The 23,384-nt window shown below is 39.9% G+C and overlaps 1 protein-coding gene across 1 annotated transcript in view; it reads left to right on the top strand.

The window, feature by feature from the left end:
* Nucleotides 1–1,220: 1,220 nt before the first annotated feature.
* The window catches only part of TGFBR2 (transforming growth factor beta receptor 2), an 83,310-nt gene continuing 61,146 nt past the window's right edge, over nt 1,221–23,384 (top strand). The window contains exon 1 of the mRNA XM_038125045.1: nt 1,221–1,349. The gene's annotated coding sequence lies outside the window, so the exon portion shown is untranslated. The remainder of the gene's footprint in view (nt 1,350–23,384) is intronic.

Consider the following 23,384-nt stretch of genomic DNA (forward strand, 5'->3'; position numbering starts at 1 on the left):
TCATGCTGTTTTTCCTTCCATCACAAAATCTGTAATAAGCCTGGGCATTGAATGAGATTCCACACGTGCTGAAAAATGAACCCAGATGTCCCTTTGGAGATGAGCATGGTCCTCTCCTGAACAGACATCTTTCCATCACTTCCCTGGAGGTAAATGTGCCATATCAGCACTACTTGTGTGAGCACAGTCTCTCACAAACTTCCTAGCAAACGTATGTTTCTCACCCGTGTATTTTTGGAAACATCTGAGTGAAGACAAAACTGAAGTTTTAACCTGTGCCAAATAACCAAAAAAAATTTTTTTTAAAAAAAACCTGTCCTTCACCCTGGGTATTAGGTGTTTGTCTGTGCATTGGTGTATTATTTTGTCTTCTCTGACACCTGGTGTTATGACACCTTCTAATTCTTTGACAAGTGCAGCGGCAAAATTAGTTATTTTATTGCTCATAACTGTTGCATGCACTGTCTTGCCTTAGTAGTGTTATTGTCTGTATTAAACTAGTCTGCTTCAGGTAAAATCTACTAGGAGTGCCCATTTTTAGGCAGCAGTGTTTTTTGTTAGGTCAGGCATTGAGCTGACTCAGATGTGCTTACACTGGCTTTGGGTTCTTTTTAAAGGGCTGTGCAGATGCCATGGCAACTGACCCAGGCTAAGAGAGGCAGGCGGGGCATTACTAAATGGGGCTTTGAGATTTTCAGTGTAGTTCACTGGAGAATAACCTGAAATCCATATATATATATGTGTGTGTGTGGAATTTTTGAAATATTTTTTGCATTAAGAAAATGTTTTTGCATAATTTCTGACCTTAGGCAAAACAGCCTTGACATTTGCAAAGGCTCTGAAGATTGTTAATATTTGACTAGTCCCTATAACTTCAGCAAATCAAGCATCAAGTGCCATAAGGGAGTGTAACGGGAGTTTATCTTTTTGTTATTCATGTAGGAAACATACATTATTCTGAGTCATTGTATTTCCCAAGCATAGATCTAAGAGCTGCAATAGTCCACAACAAAGGGTAAAAAGAAGGGTAGGAAAACCAAAGATGGCACACAGGTATTCTGTCATGCTGTGTGGTCTAGAGATAGACCAATATCATAGAAGAAAGATCTGTAAAAGGCAACACCTCCCTGCTTCTGTTTAAATTTAAACTGCTCTGGAAACCATTGTCTCATAAAAAGTTGAAATAACCATCAGTAAAACATTCTGTCTTGGAGGTGTAACACGTCCTGGATTTCTGGTGATCTTTTACTAGGCAGGTTTTAATCTCTATTTTGGGGGAAGAAAATTACATCCTGATGCAACCCTTTCAGATAGGCTGCTGCCACTGGGCAAAAGACTGTATTACCTAGGTAAGCGGAGTTTTGTAATGTAAATTGTGTCCCACATTTTCTTCTAAAAAATTTCCTTCACTCTCTCTCTCTCTTTCATTTTCAAAACAGCTGAAAATTTGTCATGTGCCTTAATGTAGGGCTGAAATCTTAATCCCAGTTTTATGAGGTCTATTAAACTGATACGTACTGTGCTATGTGGGAATTAATCCCAGGTGGCCTCCAGGAAAGCCTGGTGTCTCCAGTTCTCAAATGATTGTCTCCTGTGCGTGTGATCTGTGTGTTTTCCAGTGTGTACAGTGCATTGTCTATTACAATTTAATGAGATAAAGACAAGTGGAACGTGCACACTTAATCAGTTCAAATGATAGTATTTCCTAACCCATATCACCAAGAAAGGCTCACAGCTGTTCAGGCTCATTCCAGTGAGTAATAGCTTTCCAAAAAAATGAACCATAAAAAATAGTAGAAATCAAAATGTAATTAGAGATAACTAGGAATCTTTCTGTCTTAATTACAGCATTGTAATTGTCCTTACTTCAGAGAGAGAACTCCTGAGAGAATTTTGCCCACTGGATTGTTTAGAGGAAAAAATCAAAACCCTGTAATTTTTTTTTTCTTTCTTGTGTGGTTTCTTCCTTTGTCCTATAAACTGTCAGGTTCATGTATTTTTAATTTCCTTGTCTGGGAACATGTTAGCTGTGGTATGGAAGTGACTAGGAAAGACTGAGTGTTTCTGAAAGCTTATGGAAAAACTGGGCAAAGTTTAAAAAGATCATCCTCCACATTGCTGCAGAAATTAGTGATTGGTCTTCTTCAAGGAAAACTGCTGAAAAAGTACTGGAAACTACTTTCATGACACAGGGTCTATTACTTCATGTATTTTGAACTTGGTGGATTGTACATGTTTCTCCAAATTAGTTCTACCTCCCTCTTTGCTCCTCACCCTTCATATCCCCATTCCAGGACTGGTTTTGCCCAGTGTTAGACTGTCCATATTCTGAACAAAGTTCTTCTTTTTGTCCCCTTTTCATGTTCTTCCCTCTTATCTTGTCTTTCCCACAATGAGCTGTTTAATCCCATAGGTTTTCTAGAAGAGAATGTTGTGGGTGTACTCTGACTGTCTTCTCAAGGCCTTGTCCTTCCACCTCAGATGTCTCCCTGCTCACCAGAACCCTTCCGCTGCTTCATTTGATTGTCAGGGTGGGATTCACTCACGTAAACATCAGTGTCCAGAGACCTTCCAATGCTGAGGGTATTGCCTAAGGCTTTCAGTTGTCTGTCTTGAAGTCTATTATAGGGCCTGTGTCATTTGCAGCTGTCACAACTGTGTTTAGGTAACTGAATTGTTCTCTCTTAAACCCTCCTGCTCTTCTCTGGCATAGCAACTTGTTCTCTGTGACAAATACACAGTGTGTAGGCACAAGACAGCTTGTCAAATGTCTCCTCTCTGGCATATCTATTTCCTGAGAAGCTCCAGCTGTTGCTCCCCTTGAAACTTTTTTTCACAGTATCAACTTCCAATACTGAGAGAGTTCTAGAAAATGAGGAAGTCACTCAGTCACATCAAGGTTTATCCCTTGATAAACCACACTTACCAGCAGGATATTGAAGAAAGACAGACAAATTATCACCCATACTTGAATCTACATCCTGATTTATATCGCTATATATTATCATAGGAGGTTTGACAGAAGGAAATGCATTCAGGATTTTATCCCACTTGTAGCACTAAATCCTTATTTCTCAGGTTATGATTTTCCCTTGCTAGTCTCTGATAACCCTTGTTTTTATGTTTCCCACATGAATTCCTGTGAAAATATTGCTCAGTCAGGTGTTTTGGGTGAAAATCTGAAAGACTGAACAAGTGCAACATGGGCTCAGAGTCTGATACCCTTTTATTTTCCCAAAGCATTGCTCCCTACAGAGCCTGAAGAGTAACTTTTACGCTCACCAGTACTTCAGGCAAATAGGGCCTTGAAAATGGTGGTAATAGCTTAATTTTCCACCCACTAATATCTTTCAAAACCCCACTTAACATAATTCTTCCACGAATTTGGCTAAATATTTGACCTTATGTGTCAGGTTATGAAACAAATTACAGAAAATGCAATGTTTTTCTAAGAAATTAATCCAATGTAATCATAGAATGTGTCTAATCAGTCTAGAATCTTGTCATCCTGGGATTTTATTACATGTGCAAGTATTACTGGAAGGAGTCTTAAGGACTGACCCTTGGGAACACTTTTTTATGGGAAAAAAAAAAGCCAGAAAACATAAGTTTACTAATAGGGTTGAATGATTTTTCTTAAAGACATTCTTCAGTGAGGTGGGAAAGCATCTATCTGAAAATCAGTTCTTTTGCCAAATTTTGAATCTCCTCTTCAACATCTTTGTAATGACAGGCTGGGAAATCTGTGGGCAGTTGTTACCAGCAGCAGTTTTGCCTTATTTCCTCTCAAAAAAAAAACCAAAAAAAAAAAAAAAAAAAAAAAAAAAAAAAAAAAAAAAAAAAAAACAACAAACCAAAAAAAACCCAACAAAACAAAAAAAAAAAAACCAAACCAACCAATAAAAACACACCCCACTGTCCATTTTAATCTTTCCTGCTTTCAGACACAGTCAACAATTTGATGTAAGGTAAGATAATGAACACTGACAGGTATTAAATGTTGTTAGCCAGCTATGTACCCTTAGCCGGCTATGTAACATTGCTCTTGTACTTGCATGTGTGACAGGATTCCCTCTTGATCTCTCCTGAAGACTGAATGAGGTGACATTTAGAGGTCACAGTCTAATCTTAAGGAGCAGTATCATAAGATGGTAGAAAACACTCGGCTGTGGACAACCTCTGGTATCAGTACAGGCCAGGGATGAACAGATCGAGAGCAGCCCTGGAGAGAAGGACTCGGGGGTGCTGGTGGGTGACAGGTGAGAGGACATGACCCAGCCATGGGCACTCACAGCATAGAAAGCCAAATGTCTCCTGGGCTGCATCCAAAGCAGCGTGGGCAGCAGGGCAACGAAGGGGATTCTGTCCCTCTGCTTCCCTTTGGTGAGACTCCACCTGGAGTGCCACATCCAGCTCCGGGGTCCCCAGCACAGGAAAAACACAGACCTGTTGGAGCAAGTACAGAGGAGGCTGCCAAGATGATCAGAGAGATGGAGCACCTCTCCTGTGAGGAAAGGCTGAGAGAATTGGGTTAATTCAGCCTGGAGAAGAGAAAATTTCAGGGGAGCCTAACTGAGATCTTTTAGTACCTGAAGGGTGTTCACAAGAAAGGCTGGAGAGAGAGTATCTACAAAGGCTAAGATCAGATATTAGGGAGAAATTCTTTACTGTGAGGTTGGTGAGCCTCCCTCCCTCTATCCCTCACCCTCCTGCAGATCGCTGGCTTTACTTGGCAGCTCAGTGACACTTACAATTGTGGAGCATCTCCCCAGTTTGTCAGGTGGCCAGCAGTCAGTCAGCCCTGTCTGAGAAATGGCAGAATCGTGTCTCTGCGGGGTTTGATAACTGAGACATTTTGCAATAGTACCCAGAACCATCAGGGGAAGTATTTATAAAGCAATTGGAATAACTTCCCTGTAGTGCTTTCCCAGACTTTTCCAGCCTCACAGCTCTCTTAGATAACTTTTCCCCCTCATCCATTTTCATTTTCTCGGGTACTTGGTTAGCCACTTCTAAAGTCTATTGCGCAAAAAAAAATTCTTTCTGATTTGCAGGGGGTTTATCCCTGCACATAGTTCAGAGTCAGAAATCAGTCTTCAGTGACAGATAAAGTCTCTTCCTAAATTGTCGCTTAACCCTTTCCTTAACTTGGGCTTAAGTGTTAAGAGGAGATACAAAGAACCAAGTTGCAAACTCTTAAAAGAATAAGGAATGCAACTTTTCTGGGAAAATGCATTCTAAACACTTCAGCTCTAAATACAATGATTAAGAACCAACCATATTTTTTTTATCCACTCTGACACCGAGTTAGCTAATAGCACTTAGTAGGAACTTCTCTGTTATTGATTGTTGAGTCAAAATATTTTCTGTGACAGGTCACAAAATGGTTTTGCAGCATTTCCACACAGCTGGAGAAGTAATCATACAAGCAAAAGGGCAGCAGCTGTGACATTTCAAAGTCTTACCAGGAATGGAATTCTGGAAATGTAACAGATGTTTAAAAGTCCCCATCATCTGTTCAGTCCCCCTCAACTTCTTTCTCTTTCTTGCCTACATATGTATTAAATAACAAGTAAAAGAAATTACTGATACAGTATAGTTCTGGTTTCCAATTTATATTATCTGATATTTAAAAGAAAACATATCTATATTAAAAAAAAAAGTAGAGGTATTTGTCTTAGGGGTTGGATGTCTCAGCTTTAAGTATTAAATTGAGCTTTACGAATTAATAAATTGTTGACATCCATTTGAATCCAGTAATTCAAGGCTCTGCTGTGAAAAAAAAGGCTGAAAGGAAACCTCCAAAACGGTAAGTTCACAGCAGTAATTGATTAACTTTCAGCCCACCAGAGAACTGAATAGACAGCTTGCTTTTTCCAGCATTCACCTGAGTCTCACTCACCATACTGCTTGCATCCACTGTGAAAATTATTATCCTGAGATTGCAAGTTTGAGGACTATGGATGAATTGCAGGAAGAGAAAATGACATAGTAGGCAAGGGTAATCAGCACAGTGATTTTTAGAGCAAATTTTTTAGTGACTTGCTCTCTGCCTTTGGGAACAGTTTGTGTTTGCACAGATTTTCTTGAACAATTCCATTTTAGAGTGTTTTTCCTCATGCAAAAGGGACATTATTTTCAGTTTACAATTCTGCAGCTAAAGCAAATGATCAATTTATTTAACATTCTTAAATGTTGCTATATGTATTTCACATAACAGCATTCTTATTCCACCTGTATTTCTTCTTCTCAGTAGAATGCAGCATATGTTCAGCTGTTTTTAAAGACTGATTTTCTTCTTTGATTCATTATGAAACATCTTTGCACTATGGGTATCTTTCTTTCACTTTATCAATTTCTGCAGGTAGTTTCTCCATGGTCACCTTTAAAAATAAACTCTTCTTGACTTCAATGGCATCAAGAATCTGTGTTAGGCAGAACCAAAACAGAACACACAAGCACTCAGAAAGCAGGAACACTGAGCAGATGGCAGTTTCAGATTTGCAATCTGAGAATCATTAATATAATCTAAAAATAGCTAAAGGCATCTATTGGTGATTTTTCTGAACCAAAGTATGAGGCTGCAACAATGAAGGATGTATTCTGAAGGACTTAGCAGCCCTGTGCAGAGCTCCTGGTCCCGGAGCTCAGTTCCTTTGGGCCATCTCAGCCACAGACTGTCCAGGGTTCCCATTGCTCTCATTGGTATTAGAGTGGGTTTTGGTTTATTCGGTTTGGAAAAATTCTTTCTGGTTCCTGCATGAGTTCTGGGGCTTTTGAAAGTCTGCTCATTTATTTGAGATGTTCAGACCTTGAATGGCAAGTTTGTACTCACATGCAGTGATTTGCATGCATGTTTACAATGGGACAGAAGGGGGGGGGGGGGGGGGGGAGGGAATCTCTCATGGCCAGCACAGCCTGTTTATAACCTACTGACAGCACAGGGTAGGCATAGCTATGCTGAAGTTAAGGGACTCTTCTGAGGTACCTTGTGTCACAAGGCCTTGTCCAGAAGGGCTCCAATAGGAGGCTCTGCTAGTTGATCCCCATTAGCACAACTCAGTCCAGTCTGGACAAGTGAGCTCCTACCAGGAGACAGGGGTTGGCACCTCTTCCTGAGTGCTCAGAGTACATGGTGAGGCTGTTGATGGTGCTAAGGTGTTAGTGAAATATCTAGAAGGGAATTTTGCCTAAATATAAGTTATCTCACCATTACCATTTCTGCTCAAACTTAAATTGTCTTCTTTGTCCTCCTGTACACCCCCTGTTGAGCAATGCAACCACCACCACTTGTACCACATCAACATGCCTACAGGGCAGTGTGTAGATGAAGCACAGTCAGCTCAGGCTGAACCCAGGCAAGACTGAAGTGTGTCTGGCTGAAAGGAGAAGCACTTTGAAGAGCTGGCCAAAACATTGTCACCACCTTTCCTCAAAGATATATAGCCTTTATTCGTCAAAGTTGTGGCTGACTCCTCATTAGACATGGGTGATCAAATTTGCAGCAATTCCCAGAAATACTTTCTCTCACTTTCAGCACACTAGGAAACTCCGCCATTTCCTTGGAGATGGACATGTCATCCCAGTGGTTCATGGAGTTGTCACCTCCATCCTGAGCTCTTGTAGCAAAAGTGGAATCAAAAACCTGTCAATAGATCCAGAAAGTAACTGCTGACTTTCTCCATAGTGTAAGGTGATTTAGCCCTGAAAGTCTGAACTCAAGTCGCTCAGTTGGCTTCCGCTTTCTCTCAGTACCTGTTTACAGCCTTGGCCATAATTTTCAAAGGAATTGAAGAAATGTCAGAGTAAACTGGGTACTTCTGATGTGCTTTAGATCACAGGGTTCAGGAAAAAATGTGGGAGAACTATTTGCAAAATCAATCTAGATTTGCTTTGTGATACCTGTACCTCTGCCAAGGTAATGCTGCTGTGGAATGCTCTTCTGGATTCTGATCATCTTGATGAAATATTGGTGTTCTCCCTATGTGATTGGGTGGGTGAGGAAAGGAGCTTATTACCACATATGACACAATTCAACAGCTGTTTTTATTCCATAATCCCCTCTTCCTTTCACTCCCAAAAAACAAAACAAAACAAAACAGAACTAACCTCCCAAAAGCACCGATAACTTGGTAAATCTTAATCCCACAGACCATATGCAGAGGTAACCAAGGAATTTACTATTGCTTTTGATTATTCTGTGGAAGAAATTCAGATAGTGCCTTGTTCTGTTTAGGATTTTAGGCTTAGAAGCTCATTTTTTTTTTTACCTTTAGGCTCTTTCCAGCTTCAGTAATATTTATTTCAAGGGAGGCCATAAAGCTTTTCAAATACTCTGGGGTTTAAAAAAAATTGAATTCTAGAGTTCCATGAGTGAGACCTTCTGAGTGCAAAAGTCAGTTCATGTCATTTATTCATACAGTACAGAATTTGTTTCTGCTTAAATACTGAGTTCTTTGCTGCTTCATACTCAATTTGAGGTTGTTAAGACAGTGTATTTCTTAAGCAATAACAAAAATGTTGGAATTAGTCAAGTAAATCAACAGTTTCTGAATGAAAACACAGGAGGGTGGAAGGAGGTTGTATTTAGAAACTGCTTTTAGAACAGTGAAACAGTTTAATATTTAGGTTTATTTTGACAAGTGACTAAATACAAGGGGATACAGGTTAAACCACTGTAGAAAGGGTGGTTTTCATATGATAGCAAAGAATGTGAACAAAGTAAATTAAACTGAAAGGAATACTCCATCAAAATGCATGTTTTTATTTGGAAAAGCAGAGTAGTAAAGGTTGGCACAGAAAGCTTAGGTGAAAGTGAGGATACACAGACTGTTACTGCACTGAGGCCAAAAAGCTTGGAAGAGTAAGTAAATTGCATAGGAAAAATGCTTTTGGTCTTCAAAATATAAATCACCCTTGAGTTAGTATGTGTGTCACAAGGAGAATTCATGGGCAAACTGGCTTGCCTACAACCTTTTTCATTTTAGAATATCTTACAGAGCTAAGAGGCAATGACCATATGTTTTACATAGCTGTAAGGACCAGACTCAGGTCTCAGAGATGTGCTTGATCCTAAGTTGTGAAGCACCAGCTGGGAAATGGGCTGCTGCTTTGAATTAAACAGAGCAGCAGACCTGACTGGAATTCATGACAGAAAGCCAGCTGTAAATCTGTAGCTATCCCATATTTCTGTGGAGAAGAAGATTACAGTTCATTTGCACCAATCACAGGTTGTTGTCTTGGTTGTTCATATGACCAAGAGAGCAGTTGTGTGTCTATAAAGTTCTTCCCCGATTTCCTTTTCCACCACCATTCTGGCTGCATTCATTGCTGACTGAGAGACATACATTGGCCAAACAAATCCTTCCTGTGCTTTAGGACAACCTTGCAGCCTAAACTGCACATCTGATGAATGCGACTAGTTCACTGAGTAGAAGAAAAAAGGCTGGTAGAAAATTTGTATTTATGTATGACTGTAAATCTTTTGGGAATAGAGGCTGCCTTTTGGCTCTGTGCATTCAGCGAGTTGGGCTAGATGATCTTTCAAGGTCCCTTCCAGCCCAGGATGTTCTGTGATTCTATAATGAAATGAATGGTTCACTCTATCTCCTGTATGCGACAACAGCAAAAAAAAAGGGAGAAATTATCATTCCAAACTGCTATTCTTGTAGCAAAACTGGGAAAGCAGGCAGGCAGGCAGAAACATCTAACACAGATGTTATTGGTGGGAGCCACTCATGGGAAGAGCCATTTTCCCATTCATAGTGACCACTGCTGGGGAAAATGGGCACCCCAGAGTGTATAGACAAGGCATTAGATGTGCAGTTAATAAAATTCACACAAATACTTCAGCAAAAATTTCCACATTCCTGTCAGACTGAAGGCAGGGATGCTTGTCCCCAGTAGACTCCATGAAGCTGAAGCCATGGCTCTTCCCTTCTGCCATACATATAGGAACTTCTACCAAAAATCCAAATTTATCCATGCAAAAAGAGCCTGGTAGAAACAGCAAATAAGCTCAGAGAAAAAGACAGATTAGTTCAAAACAAAAAAAGCTAAAGGATCTCACTTTCCCAGTTGCCATGGGTTAGAGAAGTGCTCTGTCCTGAACCCATAGACAGTGAGAACAAGCAGCTGGAACTACACAGAGAGAGCTGCTGCCCACACTTTTCCTATGATTTTCATACTTTTTTGGAGATTCTTGTAATTTATGGTCAGAACATATGAATAATTAACTTAGTCTGACCCATGTTTTCTTTAATTCTGGCTTAGTCCAGTAACTTGTCTTTAGTTGCAACACATTTCCTCAGCCTGAAGACGTCAAGAAATGCAGAATCTACCATCATCTGGACATGGGGTTTTTTTCCAATGATCAGTCATCCTTCCAATTTTCAAAAGAATATATGTCATTTCACAACCATCTCCCTTAAGCTTCTGGTCATTTATTACATACGATTTTTTCTGGTATTTTCTCTAGATAAGCATAATTAATGGAGACATCTCAGTCTTATTCTTCCCAGCTGAATTAATCTCTGGCAACACAAAGCAGGAGTAAAGCTGTCTAACAGTGTCCATGGAGAAACAGCATTGGTTTAACTCAAATAATTCATTTTAGTGTTGCATTTTACTAAGCACAGGAGACTCTCTACTACCACCACCCTTCTTTAGGGACCCAAAGCAGTCACCATAATTATTGACAGTGCTCCTGAGACCGAAAAAGGTAATAAAAAAATAGATTTCATATTTTCTTTAATGATAAATTTGCATTATTTTGAAGATTATATTTTTATTATTATTGTTCAAATCTGGAGAAGATTCATCAGAGTAGTCTGAAATTAAAATTAGTGCTTTTCTATTTATCCCTTCATTTTAGTGGCAAGCTGGGGTGTACCGGGGGAAGAGGAGTGGCAGTAAAAACAGCAAGATAAACACTTGTGAAAACTCTAAATATTTTTGAAACATTTTAACAGAATTGGCTTAGGGAATGAAATGTCATTCCCTTTCAAAGCTTACAAAGCGTATGTTTCTTAAGATTTTCTGAGAAGACTTCACCAAATCTTAGTCCTTTCTACTGTCATCAATAAGGAGAACTCCTGCGGAATATGGAACTAAGCTGGTTTACCCAACAGATCCTCTTAGGGATATCATAAAGAATGTTCCTTGTGCAATTTCCTCAGATCAGGGAAAGCTGTTATATTTGCTGCTTCCCTCTTTCCCCTCCTTTGTGGGGCAGTAACACAGTGGAGTCATTTCTCAGGGGTGTGACAAAAAATGAATACATGGATCTAATGGCTATAGTTCACACTGAAGAAAAACAACATTCCTGATCAGCTGAGCAATATGAATTCTTTAAGCTTCCAGCATGAGAAGAGTTCTTACTACCCAATAAGACTTCAGTAGTTTAGGAACAGTTACATTAGAAATTAGAAAAGCACTCAGAGTAAATAGCAGTAATATAATTATAGCACCTGGGGAAGAGTTTAGAATTTTGCCTTAATATTAAAACAGGACCTTGTTAGGTGAGAAAAAGAAATACTAATGCCTTCATCCTTTCCAGATGATTCACACCAAGTCCTGATTGTCCAATGTTGTTTGACATTAATGAAGGTAAATAAATCCAGAGACATCTCTCTCACTGATTTAATCTAATTGGTTCTGATTGCAAATCAAGAACTTCTGAGAATGTCATCATTTGTTCAAGGAAGAAGGTTGGACACCTTTGAATTTGTCTGCATATATTTTATTCTTGACCACAGCTCAGAGGCACTCAGTCACCTGTGCTAACTATTTTGCAAAACAGTTTGATCTTGAACATTAACCCCATTACAAGTATCAGTCAGCTTTAAACAAGGCATTTTTGCAGTGCTCCACCTAAACAATGGGTCCGTGTGCTGCACTCTCCTCCTTCAAAGGAAGGCCAGGTGGCACTGTTGCAAAAATGCTTGCCAACTCTGTCATTCTATGTGTAAACTGGTAGCCTTGAAGAGCTGCTTCTTGTCACTTGTGAGGCATTGTTTTATAAGTCTCCCCAGTAAAAATTGCTTTCCTTGCTTTAATCTCTCTGCGAAACCCTTGTAGGTAGGTTTGCTGTCACAGCAATTGCACAAAATACTGTACAATGCCAAGACACTATGCTACACATGAGTTCTACCACAGTACTCCCCAAGAACTTCTTTCCACTCAGTTAAAAGAAAACGGGTGGCACTTTCTCCTCTCATTTCCCTTGGCAGTCTCTTCAACAACTACTTAAAATAATTCCATTGTGGATTATTTTGCCTGAAATTACTTTACAGAAAATCTTGCCTATACTCATATGGTAGAGCAGTAACAGAACTGAGATGAGACCATAAGTAAACACAGGAATTTGTCCCTCTTTCCTTCCTTACACAGCCTAACCTACATGACTAGTAGCTTGACAGGACAGGTGCTGCTACAACTGTAGGTTTTCCCAGGGCTCTGTTCTGACCTCTAACATCAGATAGAGCCTTTTTGCTCTTGGTGGTTTTCTTAGCACTTAAAAAACAGCTGTCATTATCAGCTGAAATGAGATTCAGATAGATGAAGATTTCCTTCATCCAGCGCAATGAAGTTCCACACAGAGACTGAGCTGGTGTGTTTGAGAGGCTGACATTAGCCCAAGAGAACGCAGTGCTAGGTTAGTAAACTAAGGTCACTGAGACTGCTTAGCTGTGACCACAAATACCTCCCGCTACTGTTTCTTTGTACACTGCTGGAGAAGCAATTGTTTATACAAATAAACTTTATCACACTTCTGTGAGGAAATTGCCCACCGTATCAGAAGATGAGGGTTTTCAACTAGAGCTCATTTTGTTTCAACCCAACTGCTGTTTCTGTGCTGCTCAGTGAGCGCAACCCATTCAATTTTAATTTTGTTACAAACAAACAAACAAAGATAACTAATAACATTTGCTTTAGAAAGACTCTTTTTCCTAGAGTGAGATGTTTGCCAAAACCCTTTGCAACAAAGAGCTAAGAGCAAAACTGTTCTAAAAACTCATGGGTGTCCCTGAGGAGTGCTTACGGTGCTGTCCTTTCCTTTGGGCAGCAGGTGCTCTGAGCCATTCAGTGCACCATCAGCTCTCACCTACCCAGTTCCAACCTGGCTTTTTTACAATGGCAGGAATAGAACAATCATTTCCTTGGCATGGCTTGATAGTCCACTCCAATCTATTATCCTATCTCTGCAGCAAATCTCTGAGGAAACAACCCACCCCTCCAGAAGCAACGATTGGAAGGTATAAGGTCAAACTAAACAAGGACTGTCTTTTGGACATGTTCCTTGTGTTAATATTAAATAGACATGTCTATGCATGTAATGTAATAAAATGAGATCACAAAATGGAGAATTCTAGAGGCCTAGGGTGGCTGATTCCCAACCAAATGTTAGGCCTGTCAGAAAAAAATTTAAACATTCTAGTTAGTATTAATCTTACCTATATGACCTAAGTGCCTTTTTCACTCTGTGTCAAGAAAGCAAGATTCTACTGCCTTCAATGGGACAAATGTCTGGCTTTAAATTTTCTACATATAGAGTTTTTGAAATTAGTTAGAAATGGAGCTAAACCAGAGCTGCAACCCCAGACCCCAAAACTTGGAGGAAATTTTGGTTGGAATAAAAGTTTTGCAGCTGGTCTTTGATCTGAAAGGAGCAAGCCCAAACCTAGGATAAGATCTCCTGTGAATGCTGAAGAAAACTGTGTTTGGATCCAGATTCAGACTTTACAATGTGGGGCCCATCTCCTAAATGTGCAGTTGAAGGCCAGAAATGGCTGCCTGCTGCAGAGGTAGGCAGGAAGCCCCCAGCAGCAGCATGTTCTAAACAGCATAGCTGCCTGTGTACAAAAGCACCAGCACAGCAGGGGTGAGCCCACAAAGAAGTGTCTACGATAAATTGCTTTGCAAAAGCTGGAAGTGGTGTGCACCCTTTGTAGAGCAACAGCAGAAGGTTATTCTGTGGGTGCTGCAAAACAACCTCTAATTCCTGTCAAGGGCTGCAAATGCTGCCTTTGCAAAATGTGTGTTAGTCTTTGAAACTAAAGTTCACACTGGTAGCTGCTTATCACATATTGGCTTACACACTCTATCAACACCTGCAGTTCTCACTTGTCACCACTTCTTTCACACCTGGAAGTTCATGTTGCTAGTCTGTGATTGGTACTCAGCTATAAGTAGTAAGTGATGAGGTTAGCAAGCCTTAGATAAATCCCTTTTGATTCTACAGATGTCTTGTTAAGAATCATCAGCATGAACACTAGAAAGAAAAGGATGCTTGCACCTGAAAGGCCATGTAGAAGAAAACATATTAGAGTTATGAAGTACATATATAATCTATGGTGTTTTACACCTGTGAAAGGAATTCTGCCCTATAAATCCTAATAGATAAATCCTATCCACACTGTGGGGTAGTATTTATTTCTTGCGTGTTGCACAGAAAAAAAACATGTCCACAGAGTTATGAGTTATCCCAAATTTGTCTACTCATTTCCCATACACAAAAGTAAACAACAGAAAGAGAATAAATATACTTTGTTTAAAAACCCATTCAGTGCTATAGGCAAAGCAATTTTTTTTTAGGTCATAATGTTCACTCATGAGAAAAGAAATTTGCCCGTTCTTCCCAGGAGCCTCTTTCTCCATGCATTCCAGCTGAGCATCTTTGAGCACTTTGTTGGAAGCAGTGTATCTCCTCATGTATAAAAATTAGTGGGTTTCTTCTGATTCTTAGAAAACTTTTATGGCTCCTTGAAGAGAGGAAGAGACTATGGTCATGAATGGTGCAATTGCGATAATTTGCACCTTGAGAAAAAGTGTTTTACAAAATTTAGCAGTGAAAAAAATTACTCAGGTTCCTTTAGTGATTACCTTCACTGGAAGGTTAAGTTATATTTACATTTGCTTCACTAGCAGTTTGAGGGAGGTCTGCATTTCCATGTAGAAGAATCAAAGTGGTATCTTGCTCCCTTCATCACCTCCGTGACCCGCCTGCCTTCTGGTTGCCAGCAAAACCCCTTCAAAGGTGTGGCTTCCTTTGTCTTGGCAAAGGTGTACAATGAGCAGCAAACAGGAAGGCTGTGGAGCTTGGCTCTATGCTCCAAGCATCATGCAACACGAACTGGCACCATTTGTCATGGCACATGGATGGGATTCTGACTTTCAGAGGATGCTCTGTAGGACTGGAGACTTTTGGAGCCTGTGTTCTAAATGATTGGGCTGACGGCCATGTCTGGCTTAGCGTGGGCAAGGGAAGGAACAATACCTGAAATGTCAGTGTAAAATTTGGTCCTTGACAGATTCTTACTGTTCTCACCAACACCCAAGAGGATGAACAACATCAAAACTAATCAATAAACAACACCTAGACATCCAAGTTCTTAAAGAGTCCAAGAAGTACTTACTCCAAATTTTTATGGGTAGAAATTCAGAGATGAAAACCACCTTGTCAATCATTATTGACAGTATGACTGACACCAGCAAACTTTAATCACACCACTGAAGTGCAAAAAATCCTGTTTGCCCTTCAAATTCTCTTGCCCACTGCAGCTAAGTATGGAAAGAAACTAAGCAGTGACCTAGTAGGTGTTTCAGATAGCATTTCCCCTTGAATCTTTATTGAGTTTAAGAAACTTAACAGGAAATACCATGTAAAATCTTTCACAAGAGCCATGGAGTGTGACCCACACAGGATAGACAAACGCATGTACCCCAGCATTTCTTTGAAGGGTGCAACAACCGAAAGCAACAATGTCAAACCATGCCAGCCCTGGGGGCTGCTGCCTAGCAAACCATGCAATGTGCTGAGTGGGCTGAGCAGGAAATGGCAGCTGCCAGGAACTCAGAGGGGCTAGAAATAGCTGCAGGGAGACTGAGAGAGGACTCAACAACTGGAAGGACCAGGTGAGAGAATGCAGTTAGTGTCATTGCTGCAAATTAGACACCTTTTTACAGTGAAAATAGGAACTGCACTCCTCAACATGCCACCAAGATCCATAAGTAGATCAGACAGGAGTGAAAACAGGTTCTGTCCAGGAGGCCAAGCTCAGTCTGGTACGCCAAGCCCAGCTCAGCTGCCAGCCCCACACACACAGATATGATTGCACTGCTAGAAAAGGTGGGACCTTGTGCCATGGTGTTTTTTACAGGACGTTACATATCGGCTTATCAGCACATCTGAAAATAGCTAGACATTTTTGAGGATGGTAATGAAATGGAGACCAGCCTGGGCTGGGGCTCTTTATTGTGGTTAAGAGGGCAAATAAATGAGCTGTGAAGTATGTTATGCCACACTCATTTCCCCGTGCCCTTTATTCAGGGTTTTGGCTAAAAACAATTATGTGAGGCCCAGAGGTTTTAGCACTGTTTAATTACGAGAGTGTGGTAGTTGCTAACTATGAAACTAATAGTCATGGTCTTTTCAGATGAAATGTTAATGTGCACACACAAGCAAAGACAGTTTTGGAAAAGCAGTTTGTAAGACTAACATTAGCATTGTTTGACATAGTAGTAATAGCAAGGATGTTAAAAAAATTAAATTTTTACATAGTAGTCTGTAGTTGACACCCAAAGGAAACATCAGTGGGGATGGATTATAACACTCAGAACAAATTAACTGAAATAAACAAAGGAAAGATTTAATAGAGAATAGGAGAAATGGGAGAAAGGAACCCAAAGAATTGAGGCAAAAATAGGCAACAAAATGAAGAAAAGAAAGACATGCCAATTCAGAACAGCATGCCCTTTAAAGGAAAAACATTGAAATCATATAAGAATAATGTCATGCAGACAGCTGTAAATTATTTTTCATTTGTGGATGGAGATTATTGAAGTTGATTTTTCCATCTCATCTTATTTCTGAAACATTAGTATGTTTTTCAGAAATCATCAAAGAAAGATAGAGATGAAAACCAGGCTAGTATTTATGGCAAGCAAATGCATGCATCAAATAAATAGCAAGAACTATAAAAGCTCTTTAGAAAATTCAATCTGACTTCAACAGGATATTCTCACTCCCTAAGGAGCATCACTACACTTCTCTGCACAACATCCCACTCTGCTGCCTGGCTGTCTTGTTTTACTCACCATGAAGCCTACAAACTCCTCAATTTTTGAGCATTTTTTTGATATAAGATTGGCAGAGGTCCCTCAGGACAGGAAGGCTCCAGCTACTGCATGATTTAGAGATCAAACTATGGTAGCACTGGACAAGATGTCTCCTTATCTATACTTCAAAGCATGTGAAGAGACATCAAATATTCACTCACACTTTCGTCTTTCATCATTGTCAATTCCACCTCTATTTGTAGTAGGCAGAAGAATTACCAAACTGCTTTCTCTAAAGACAGAAATATCCTTACACACAGGGCAAAGTTGAGCAAGAAATGTTGTACACGTTATTTATGGAAGGGAAAACTGACTTTGAACCAGCAATGTGCATTTGTTCCCGCATTGAAGTCAATATCTGGGCACAGAACTTTGGAAATTGACACTCCAGAATTGTCAAATTGACAGAAAATACTGTGTTATTTTTCCATAGACAGTGGAGTCAATATAAATCTTTTATTATCTTCAAAGAATTTAATCCTCAGTTAAGAACTATCTATAACACTTTAATATTGAAAAAGGTAACAAAATGGGTGCAAATTACCTTAAAGCTTTCTCTAATAGCCCCTGTGTTTTTCTAGTAATGCAGGGAATGTTGAGTATCACTAAAGCTGTGGTTTAACAATCTTTGCCTCATCCTTGCAGAGGTCTTTAATGCCCTAATATTTGTCCCAACTTAACAGACAGAGTAGGTACTCTTCACATCTGAGAGTTTGAGGTGAGCACAGTGTAGTTTTCACTGCTCAGCATTCGACTGCTACAGCCAGGAGTTGAAACCACTGGTGGTGGCCTGGCCACTCTGGCCTGAGATGTGACTGGAAATGCTTGCCCAACACTCAAGGCTGGTAGGATTGCATGGACACCATCATCCGACTGGGGAGATGTCACACCAGTTGGAAGATGTGGGAGACTGTGTGTGCACAGCCTGAAAATGGGGCTTGCAGGCTAGTTTGATGAAGATCTTAGTCACAGAAGAGGAAAATAGTAAAAGTTAATTTTATTAGCTAAGTTATTTGCAAGCCGCAGTTAGCTCATTTGTTATGGGGTCAGCTCTGTCGGAGCAATATCCAACTCCCAAGGCATTCTGGATCCTCCTGAACTGCTTGCTTTTGACCTCTAAAGCACAGTAGCCACCTCCTGTGACCGCAGATCATAAAGTTGCCTTGCAGATAAAAATTATGGGAGCGTGCATTTCCTTCCTGAGAGGAACAGCTGTGCTATCGCAAATAAATTTGTTTAAAGATCGCGGTCAAATGAGCCACTTTAACATCATCAGTGTGCTGCATTCCTGAACAGCACAGAGATGATCTTCTGCTTGGTGGGGTGGGAGGATGCTTTCCTCAGTTCTGGGGCTTTGTGGTTGAAGTACTGAGATTCTTTCAGATTAGATTTAGGGATATATTTTATGATAGATTCACAACTCCCTTTTGTTCCTGTGGGAAAAATGAAACAGAAGGGCCTCTGTGTTATACTACTGAGGTTCTTTGATAGTTTCAGATATTTTTTGAGGCTTGGCATCCAATGTTCAAATTCTTTCTAATGAACAGCCTATAAAAACAAGCTTTGATGATAGTAAATACTACAAATTATGCGGTAATGAAGACAGGTTCCATGGGTAACCATATTTTTGAGCAACTTAAATTATATGCAGAGTACATCTGTAATAATTTGTTTTCATGTCTTTTGAGAATGCCACATCATCTAGACTTAATTTTACAAGTTCTTTATACATGTAAAAGATCCCGCACAAAAATACAACACACTTATGGAAGTGTGCAAGTTTCCCTCCAGCTCAGATACTCATTGGTAGAGGCTGAAGAAAACAGTATAAAGTCTCCAAATGTCCTTTGCTTTTGGAAAAATAAGATGGAAGTTTTCATTTAAAGGTTTTGTGGTGACATTAATGGTGTTTCCTGCCAGAAGCACTGCAGAAGATATCTCTTCTGACACTAACATAGTTCTGCTTTCACTGTTACAGGGTATTTACACAGTCACAGTAAACACAGAGGAGGCCAATTCGGTGAAGCTTAGAAAAGGTTGATTTGCATTATAGCTAAAAGTCAGAGATATGTGAACAGCAGTGCCCTGAGAATGGAGTGCTAATTCAAATAATATTTCAAAACCTCCTTTTGATAAGTGTCATTCAGGAGATTTGTGCAGAAAGCTTTACTAAGATAAATCTTGAAGATAACATTATTGTTGTTACCTCTGATGTATGCAGGAGTTGATAACAAGCTGATTTCCTTTTTCTGACGGATGATTACACACAACAGATGTTTTAATTTGATTATATCTATGAGATAAGCATAAATGCTGTGTTAAGTCCAAACACATTTTATAAGTTTTGAAAAACATTTTACAATGAATGTAACCTTTTGTAAATGTCCTTGCTTGAGGCTGCATGTGTTCTCATAATGGTGCAAATTATCAATAACAAGTTGAAACCAGTGATTATACAAAATAAGAAAACTGCATTTAACAGTAGCTGTAATTCTGTATTCTATGATAACCTAAATTAAGAGTGAAATGTGATTCAAATGGCGATACAGGGCACAACAGTTACCCACTGCTCCAAAGAGGACAATGTGTTCTTCAGCCAATGATACACAAGACAGGCAGAGCTTTTATCAAGGATGCTGAAAGGCTAATGCTCCATGCCAAGCACCCTCAATTTGAAAATTAGCAGGCAAATGTCAGTTTTGTGAACAGAGCGCTGCAGTGAACAGAGTTTTTGAGTTTCAGATAATACAGGCTTACAAAATTTGACTTTGATTTGAACTGAAATGCCAAACTTTCCCTGAAAAATAAACTTCTTGCCTAACTGTAGTGAAATCAAAGTGTCAAATATTGTTCCCATGTCCTTTTTTATATGTAAAATGGTGAGAACAAAAAAAAAAATAAAATCAAAACTAATAGTCTGCTTCAAAACAAAAGCCAATCTGTATCGCAATAAAAACATCAAAATGGGATATGTCAGTTTTTCCTAGTTTTATTTAGAAAAAAAAAAAAAAAGCAGAATTCCTATTTTTATTTTGAAAGTAGTTATGACAAAACTTGTCCAGAGTCATCAATGTTTTTATTTGGGTCAAGCTACTTATTCTAGTTACTTCATAAATAGTTTCAGTAAGGCAATTTCAGCATACTATGTACCTGGTTGCCTTGTGTCATTCCAAACAAAAATGACAGGCATTAACTCCAATGACTGCCAATGGGTAAAGCATCTTGCAGCTTACTTTATGTGATGTATACAATTCAAAGAGCATTTTCTTTAGGATTCATGTCATCTATAATCAGATACTTACCAAGTAGATGTCTGGGCTAATTATGCTCCCTATCATGAGCTCATTGTGTTTAGAAGGTTTTTAAAATATCTAGACTCCTTTGCCTCCTTGTGTGACCAAGGGAATGTGGGTGATCAACAGCCTGCTGCCACCATAATGGCAGTTCTGTTCATCCAGCGTTTGTCTTCCATCCTTTGATTCTTGAACCTGATCTGGGACTATTCCATCACAGCGAAAAAACAGGACTGCTCCATCAGATGGTGAGGAAGGCGATGGGTTTTCTCAGCCGTCTCCTGGAACTTCAGTCCAAGGCTAACTTTTAGGCAGCTAAAGTTGAGATGTCTCACCCCACGCACATCAACCCTACACAGGCATGAATATTATGTTCTGCTAGTGCAACTGTATAGGCCTCACTTAATCCTGTGTCTGGGAACTATCTTGTTCTGGGATTCTTACATAAAACAACACTGGAATTAATAAACTAATCAAAATAATTGCTTTATTGTGGACATCAGTGGCTTGTGACTGTGAGCAGAATGGTTTTGAGTGTATGATAAGTGAAACAACAGCTTTTTAGTAACAATGCATGTTTTGTAGAAGCTTGAAAGTGTTTTTTCTACGAGGATAATGCTGTAGTTCATGGGGGATTTTGACAGAAATAAGATACTGAAAGCTAGAAAATAGAATAACAAAGAGACATAATTTCTACTTGGTAGTTTTATGGACTGTTTAAAAAGCTGTACTTAATACCTGCAGCAAGAAGCAGTTAGCATGTTTTCACTAGGAGACCCTGAGATGCAAGAGGTACTAAATTGTTTGTGTTCTCAGTATATATTTCAAAGGCTTAGAAAGAAAACACCATATTCAGTGCTTTGATATTTTGTCTTTTATAAGTGAGGAACTGAAAGTAACTGTCTTCCCTTACCCTGTCAGGCTGGAGATTATTATTTACACCTTTAATCTCCCACTCTTTGAAGAGGACTCTTTCTCTACCTCAGTCAGGCTGAGGTTAAAATACTCACAGTTTCAATCTAGAAGAAACTGCTATCTGAAAACAGGGAACTGGGGGCTATGAACAAGGAAGTGGGAAGAAATTACCAGCTTAGTCTTGTTTCATATATTTTGCTTGTCCAGGGAATCCTGATTAAGCTGCATTTGGGCCCTAACAGGGAGGTTTGTAGTACTCAAAAAGGCAAAATATGAGTTTTTGCTAATAAGCCTGACTGGGATAAATCTGTAAACCAAAATTTGCTTTACTTCAACTTCCACATAGGCTATTGGTGACTACTCTTCCCCTGAGGGTATCCAGGTAAGATTTCCTTCCACACAAAAACTTTCTAGTAACATCTCTCACTCTCATAGGTTCTCTGAACACCCAAAGCACAGCTGTAGCAAAATCTTCACTGCATGATGCATCTGTAAAAATCAAGGCAGTGCTTACATGGAAATATCAAATTCATGAAGTCCACTTGTAGCAGACTCCTCCCTTGCTGGCCAACAGGTGCCATATCACCTCATGTGAGAGAAGGGGCAGTGATGCTTGGCTGCACTCAAAGATTTGAGACTATTGGAAACCTGAGTACAGCCCTTCCCAAAGCCTCCATCTCCTGCCAGCCCCTCACCTACTGCCAGACCCTGGATGAGAGAGACTGGGCAGAATATGGCTGCATTGGAGAAGAGCCATAGCATTCATGTGAGGGAGAGAGAGATGCAAGTGAGACAGTGTCAGGCTTGCCAAGTCACGCCTGGATCGTGACAGGTTTGAATAGTAGTATTAAATCTGTACTTGTTTGCTTTTAAACTTTTTTTCTCATGTTGGAAGGTAGTCACCAGAAACTAACAGGAGAGTTCAGCACACACAGCCAACTTTCTAAGCAAACAGCAACTCTTTGGCACCTGCAACTTGACAGCTCTGAGGAGAGAGCAGTGTACAGCACCCAGTATATACTTGTGGGGGTTGAGAATTGCTTTTGTTTAAGTGGATACTGAAAACACAGTCGCCTTCTAGCACAGAGCTGGTGCACAGGAACTGATAAGAACACTCCAGTCTGTGCTCAAAGGGGAGTCTGCAACTTTTCTTACCTCTGGAGGGTGGTGACCACCACCTGTTTGAGTGAATCTTGACTATATTAAAAGAGGGTGAGAGAGAGGAAAATGCTCTTGGAGAAAGGTTTATGAGACTTTGTACCATAAACTGAGACTCCATGGTGAAAATATGCATTTAGGGAGTGTTTAAAACTAAATTTACATAAAAGCACAAGGATTTTTTTTTAATGTCTGTTATAGGCCAATTCAATTCTTTATGCAAACATTTCCAAATTTGAACAGAGGTGATCTGGGACATTCAGAATATGGATTACATATATTCCCCCTGAGGGCTTAGCCCTCTTTCTGAAATACCCAGATCTGTATCTCTAACTAGTGTTGTAACTGAGACAAAAGCGAATCAACAACGTTGGAACAATTGTCCTCAAATTATCCCCATTGCATCAGTTTACCCTTCAATCAATGCCCAGCTATTTAAATCAGAGAGGAAGAAAGACTGTGGGCGTCAATACAACTGTTGGCTATACAGTGGCTGGATTTATACTGGCAGAGAGCTCAAACCTTATTCAGGTTCAAAATTGAATGGTTCTTACAGTCTCTGACTGGGCCATGAAAAGTGTGGATCACCAGTGTGATCCTACTCTCTGAGTCCTAGAGAGTGCAGAGAAGGCAAAATCTGGTAGAAGTTCCTTTGGAGAGGGATGGAGACAAACTTCATTTGTGTCACATACACAGCATTTGAGATAAAGTAGTGCACAACCAGCCTATCTGGGAGCAAAACAAGCATCAGGTGACAAGTTGTCCCAGTCAGCTTCAACATCTGCAAGCGGAGTGCCCAGCTAGTCTGTGTATTTCCTGCTGTTACCCTGACTTCAACCTCCCTGCTCCCTGCTTTAGTTCATCTGGGGGTTACGTGCTTCTTTATGATGCCCGTTCTGC

This window comes from Motacilla alba, chromosome 2 (assembly GCF_015832195.1).
Source record: "Motacilla alba alba isolate MOTALB_02 chromosome 2, Motacilla_alba_V1.0_pri, whole genome shotgun sequence".
Classification (NCBI taxonomy): domain Eukaryota; kingdom Metazoa; phylum Chordata; class Aves; order Passeriformes; family Motacillidae; genus Motacilla; species Motacilla alba.